Consider the following 6,941-nt stretch of genomic DNA (forward strand, 5'->3'; position numbering starts at 1 on the left):
TACTTAAGAGGGAAATTGTCAGATCGTAAGGCGTGTGCATATTTACCTTTAGTAAATGATGTTTTCCAAAGTATGTGTATTAACTTACACTCCCACCAGAAGAGTATGAGAGTTCCAATTTTCCACATCCTCACTGCACTTGGTATTGTGTGTATTTTTAATTTTAGACATTCTGGAAGTTATGTAGTAGTATCATATTGCAGTTTTAAGATTCTATTCCTTGATTATTAATAAGATTGAGTATATTTTCAAATGTTCATTAACGATTTGGATATCCTGTTTGGTGACATGCCTGTTTAAGTTTCTTGGCCATTTTTGTATCAGGTAGTCTGCTCTCTTTTTTTTGTAGAAATTTTAAAAATATTTTCTATACAAGCCCTCTGTTAGTTTTATGTGTTATAAATATCTTCTCTCAGTGAATAGCTTGCCTTTTTAATCTCTTAACTGTCCGACGCATAGAACTTCTTAATTTGTAGTCAAATTGACCCACCTCCTTTATGATTAGTGCTTGTTTTAACGTGTTTAAAGAATATTTCCCTACCGTAAATCCAGGAAGATTTACTCCTACGTTATCTTCCAGTAATTGTGTTGTTTTGTTTATCACATTTAGGTACATAGTCAACCTGGAATGATTATAGTGAGAAGTAGAAGTAAAATTTCATGATTTTCCCATGTGAATAGCTAAGTGCCTCAGCTTACATACTCAAAGGATAATCCTTGTACCAGGGTAGCAGAGTGCCAACTCTGTCATAAATTGAGATTTCACAGGTACAGAGACCTCTCAGCTAGGTGTGCTATTTTATCTATTTTTCTATTTGATTGTCCTTAGAACAATACCATATTGTATAACTTAGTTTACATTTATGTCTTGATATAAGGTAAAGTAAATTCTCCTTTTTCTTCTTCAAAATTGTTTTGTCTCATTGGTCCTTTGTATATCCATGCAGATTTTAGAATCAGCTTGTGAATTCCCTCAACATATGCTGTTGGCATTGTATTGACTGTATAGATCAATATAGAAAGAATTGGCGCCTTTAAATATTAAATCTTCTAACCAGAAAACATGGTCAATACCTCTATTTAGATCTTTCTAAATTTCCATTAATTATGATTTAAAGTTTTCTGCATAGGGATTTCATACACATTTAGTTAGATTTAGTGATATATTTTTTGATGATAGTATAAATGATATTTTTAAATTTTAGTTTCTGTTTATAGTTGATTATGGAAATACATTCCATTTTTGTTTATCAAGCTTGTATCCACCACATTTACTTATCAATTCTAATAATTTATCTAGGAATTCTTTGGGAGTTTTTCTATACACATATCACTCACAAACAATGACAGTTTTATTTCTTACATTCCAATTTTTGCTCTACTTATTTCTTTTTCTTTTCTCATGCCTCTGGATATGACCTCCAGTAAAAGGCAGCTCTAGTAAAAGGAATATAAGTCTGGATATTGAGTATCCTTGTCTTGTTTCTGGTCTCAAAGGGAAAGTTTTCAACACTTAACCAAAAAAGAATCATGTTTACTGTAGGTTTTTCACTGACAATCTTTATCAGATTAAGAATCCCCCCTTGTGTTCCAAGTTTATAAAAAGTTTTTATCATGAATGGATGTTGGATTCTATTACATGCTTTTAATACCTCTATTCAAGTAAGATTATTATCTTTCTCCTTTACTCTGTTAACATGTCAAATTATACTAATATTTTAATGTTATACCAACACTGTAATAATGAAATAAACTCAGTCGGTCACAATGTATACGCTTTTTACATATTGAAGGACTTGGCTTGTAAATAGTACATTTTTTAGGATTTCTGCATCTATGTTCATAAGAGAGGTAGGCCTATCATTTTTCTTTCTCACAACATCTTTGCAGATTATTGATATGGAGGTTATGGTGGCTATAAAGTATTTCATTTTTTTTTCTACGTCTCTGGAAGAGTTTGTATAAGACTTTGTCCTTTAAATGTGATGCAGAATTACAACAGTGAAGCATTCTGCGCTTGGAACTTCTTTTGTAGAAAAGTTTTAATTACAGATTCAATTTCTTGAACACTTATAGGATTATGCACATTTTCAATTCTTTCTGTGGTCATTTTAGTAAATTCAATTTATTATAATTTTTTTACTTCATTATTGACATATTTATTCACAACATCCTCTTATTATCTTTTTAGTTGCTACAGAATCTATATTTATAGCTCTTTTAAAATTCCTAACAGGAAAAAAAAAAATTCCTAACAGGCATTATTTGTGCCTTCTTCCTCTTCCTCTTGATCAGTCTTGCTATGAATTTACCCATTTTATTAGGTTTTTTAAATATCTGACCTATCAGTTATCGAGAGAAATGTATTAAAGATTACATTTGTCCACGATTAGCAAAGGGTATTAGCAGTTCAATGTAAAAGAAACACAAATGGCTTAAATCTATAATATCATACTCAGTCCAATCATGATATAAAAAATACAAATTAAGTTTAACTACAATATCATCTTTTCACGCATCAGTTTGGCAAAGATCATAAATATTGTTATGCTATTGATTTGGTAAAGGGGGAGAAAAACAGAAACTCTCAAACATTAGTTGTAGAATTAAAACTTGATATAACCTCCATGGGGGGCAATATAACATGGCAATATCTATCTAAATAAAAAATGCCTTTTGACTCCGTAATTCCAAATTTAGGAATTTATCCTACAAATACATGTGGACATGTGCAGAATGATATGTATAAAAACTATTCATTTAAAAACAAAAAAAAAAAACTATTCATTTCAACCATTGTTTGTTATTAAAAAAATTTTTAGCACAACTCAAATTTCTACTTATAGGTGACTGGTTGAAATAATTATGGTTTACCCTGAAAATGTAATATTATGTAGTCATAAAAGAATGAGTCAATACTGTGTACTGATATAAAATAATCTTAAATATAATACATATAGTTAAGTAAAATCAGCAAAGTGCAAAACAGTGTGTATGCTATGCTACTATTGTGTAAAAAGAAATTAAGAATATACATACTTTACTAGTATTTTAAAAGTAAGGTATATGATGGAATGTACACACAAGAACCTCAAAGCACTAGTTTCTACTCAGGGCAGGCCAGTGGTGCGTTAGTGGCAAGAGAGTAAGAGTGGGGAGGAAGATTTTTCTATACATATTATTTTCTACCTTTAAAATTTTTAACCATGTAAATTATTTCCTATTCATAAATAAATGAAAAATCACTGGTCTAAAACAGTTGCTCTCAAAATTTTTAGTCAGGTTCACCTACCTTACCCTTTCTCATTTTCTGTTGGGAAAAAGAATTTGGTGATACCAAGGAAGGTTCAATACAGAAGAAAATTTGAGGAATGTTATGTATTCATCTTTCTTAGCAATGAACGTTTAGGTGATCCATAATTGCATTTGCAATATTCCATGTCCTAAAGTCTAATTAGTAGAAAAATACAGTCCAAAAATACTCTTGATACAAATAAGAATTTTTATATACTGTAAAGTTAATTAAACCAGTGGCTTTCAAACCTTTTTGGACATGATTAACAGAAAGAAATGCATTCTGTATCTTGATTCAGTATATATATACATATATATACACAGTTTATATATATATATATATATACACACACACATATACACACATATACACACAAGTTTCATTTTTTTAGAATTTAAACACTTTCTAGTCAATTTTGTAATTTTTTATTTCCAAAAAATGGTGTTTATAATCCACTTAATTGACTTTACAACCCACTAATGAATACTATCCAGAAATTTGAAAATATTAAAATAGCAATAGTGGGAGTAGTTTGGGGAATTCTTTAACCCCACCGTAATTTCCATCAGCAAATGCTTTCCAGTCACCCCAAATGAACACACATCTTATTTAGAAACCTGTGTGTGCTATGCAAACTCACTTTAAGACAAACTCCCAAGCTTCCTTGGGATTTCAAGGATTTCCTCAAGATTTCCCCCTTACACCCAACATACGTAGAAATTCTGGAGCCACCACTGAATTCAACTGATAATGAGGCTCAATCAAGGAGTAAGTTATTTAAATAAAAGGATAAAAGCAATTGAAAAACTGCAGTCTGGTTTTCACATGGTTCTCTTCAAAAATCATACTAGGGGCTTCCCTGGTGGTGCAGTGGTTAAGAAGCCGCCTGCCAGCACCGGGGACATGGGTTCAAGCCCTGGTCCGAGAAGATCCCACCTGCCCCGGAGCAGCTAAGAACGTGAGCCACAACTACTGAGCCTGTGCTCTGGAGCCCACGAGCCACAACTACTGAAACCCACATGTCTAGAGTCCGTGCTCCACAACAAAAGAAGCCACCAGGATGAGAAGCCCACGCACTGCAGCGAAGAGTAGCCCCCGCTCGCCACAACTAGAGAAAGCTTGTGCACAGCAATGAAGACCCAACACAGCCAAAAAAATAAAATAGTGAGCTGTGACGGGGCGAGAGAGAGTCATGGACATATACACACTAACAAACGTAGTAAGGTAGATAGCTAGTGGGAAGCAGCCGCATGGCACAGGGATATTGGCTCGGTGCTTTGTGACAGCCTGGAGGGGTGGGATAGGGAGGGTGGGAGGGAGGGAGACGCAAGAGGGAAGAGATATGGGAACATATGTATATGTATAACTGATTCACTTTGTTATAAAGCAGAAACTAACACACCATTGTAAAGCAATTATACCCCAATAAAGATGTTAAAAAAATAAATAAATAAATAAAATAAATAAAACAAATAAATTAAAAAAATAGTTTCTAAAAAAAAAACAATACTAATATTACTCTAAGGGGATGGTGGGAGGAAAAGATATGAACAAATAATAACAAAAAGAATTGGGAAAAAGACAATAGCAAATGAGACAAGTCAACAAATGGAGGATGAAAGATACCTGAATCAATGCGATCTTATCTAGGCTTCTGGTTTATCTAAACTGCTGCATGTGCTTAGACCTTGAGGAGAATGATCAATGCAAGTCAACAAAAGGCAAGCTGATTTTCAGTACGGGAGCCAGAAAAGGCTCAGGAATGAAAGGTACAAGTTACTTCTGAAGGCAAGGTTGAAGGGTCGGTCAGGTCGAAAGTATGTTTAAAATTCTTCAGAAGTGTTTTTTTTTCTTGGTCACACCGGAAGCATGTGGGATCTTAGTTCCCTCAACCAGGGATCGAATCCGTACCCCCTGCAGTGGAAGCAGAGAATCTTAACCACTGGACTGCCAAGGAAGTCTCTTTAGAAGATGGTAAAGCCTATGGAAGAAGTTAAGGCCTGTGCTGTTCAATATAGTTGTCACTAGCCATACGTGGCTACTTAAATTTAAATTAATGAAATGCAATTAATTAATTAAGATATAAAACAGTTTTGCTAGCCACATATCAAACACTAATAGCTGGTTTATGGAGCAGAACAGAATACTTCCATCATCACAGAAAGTTATTTAGGAGAGTGCTGCATCCAGAGCCATCTCCCAGACAATAAACCCAGATGACAGGAAAAAAAAAACTTGAACTGTTCTCTGGCAAAATGGATTAGCTCTTAGCTTTGTAGGAAAATCAGTTTTTGAGAGTTCCCAAACGAAAGGCCATGACAGGCTTGATCATCATATGAAACCCACCAGTCACTGAGCCAGCTCCACAAGGTTTTCAATCAAACTCTTAAGGTCTCACCTATAACTGCAAACAGAGACAAGGGTCCTGGCCATTAGAGAAAAGACTAGCACATACAATAGGGACCAAAGCAAACAAATATAAAAGGGAAACTCAGAGAAAAAGACAAGTCATATAACATTAAAAGAAACCTTAAAAACAAATATTAGGGCTTCCCTGGTGGCGCAGTGGTTGAGAGTCCACCTGCCGATGCAGGGGACACAGGTTCGTGCCCTGGTCCGGGAATATCCCACATGCCGCGGAGCGGCTGGGCCCGTGAGCCATGGCCGCTGAGCCTGCGCGTCCGGAGCCTGTGCTCCGCAATGGGAGAGGCCACAACAGTGAGAGGCCCGCGTACCGCAAAAAAAAAAAAAAAAAACAACAACCAAGTATTATACTTTTCACAGTGATAAGAGAAGTTATTTTACAGGTGAGAAAAATAAGAAAAAATAAGAGAATAAGAAAGAATTCTTAGGAATTAAAAATATAATAGACATTTATAAATGTCTATTAAAATATAATAGACAAAAACAAAATAATAAACATAAAAATAGAAGGCTTGGTAAAGTAAGTTAAAGAAATCTCCCATAACAGTCAAACAAACAAACAAAAAACAAGGAAAGGGGCTTTCCGGGTGGTGCAGTGGTTGAGAGTCTGCCTGCCGATGCAGGGGACACGGGTTCGTGTCCCAGTCCGGGAAGATCCCACACGCCGCGGAGCGGCTGCGCCCGTGAGCCATGGCCGCTGAGCCTGCGCGTCCGGAACCTGTGCTCCGCAGTGGGAGAGGCCACAACAGTGAGAGGCCCGCATACCGCCAAAAAAAAAACAAGGAAGGAAAGAAAATTAACCTGCAGGAAAATGAGGGGAAAAATTTAGAGGCTCAACCAGGAGGTATAATACCGAACAAATAAAAGTTCCATAAAGAGAGAAAAGATGGAAAGAAACTATCAAATAAGTTGAACAGGAAAAAGTCTATTTTTTTCTCTCTACATTTCTTAGTACTTCTGGCCACCAAAATGGGGACGGGAGAAGGGGATTTTCCACACCATCCAATTTTCCAACTCTCCACACACCCACTGGATCTTCTACAATTCAATTTAATTCAATTCTGATACTATCTACCTGTAATTAACATCAGATCTCTCAAGTTAAGGGCTCAGTCCTACAAACTGCCACCCCACTTCAGACACCAATCCCAAGTCCCAGGTGCTTCTGACTGACTGGCTATAAACTGGGGTTCCCATGATGCCCTCCTTGAATTTGATACTT

The sequence above is a fragment of the Delphinus delphis genome, chromosome 1, assembly GCF_949987515.2.
Source record: "Delphinus delphis chromosome 1, mDelDel1.2, whole genome shotgun sequence".
NCBI lineage: Eukaryota > Metazoa > Chordata > Mammalia > Artiodactyla > Delphinidae > Delphinus > Delphinus delphis.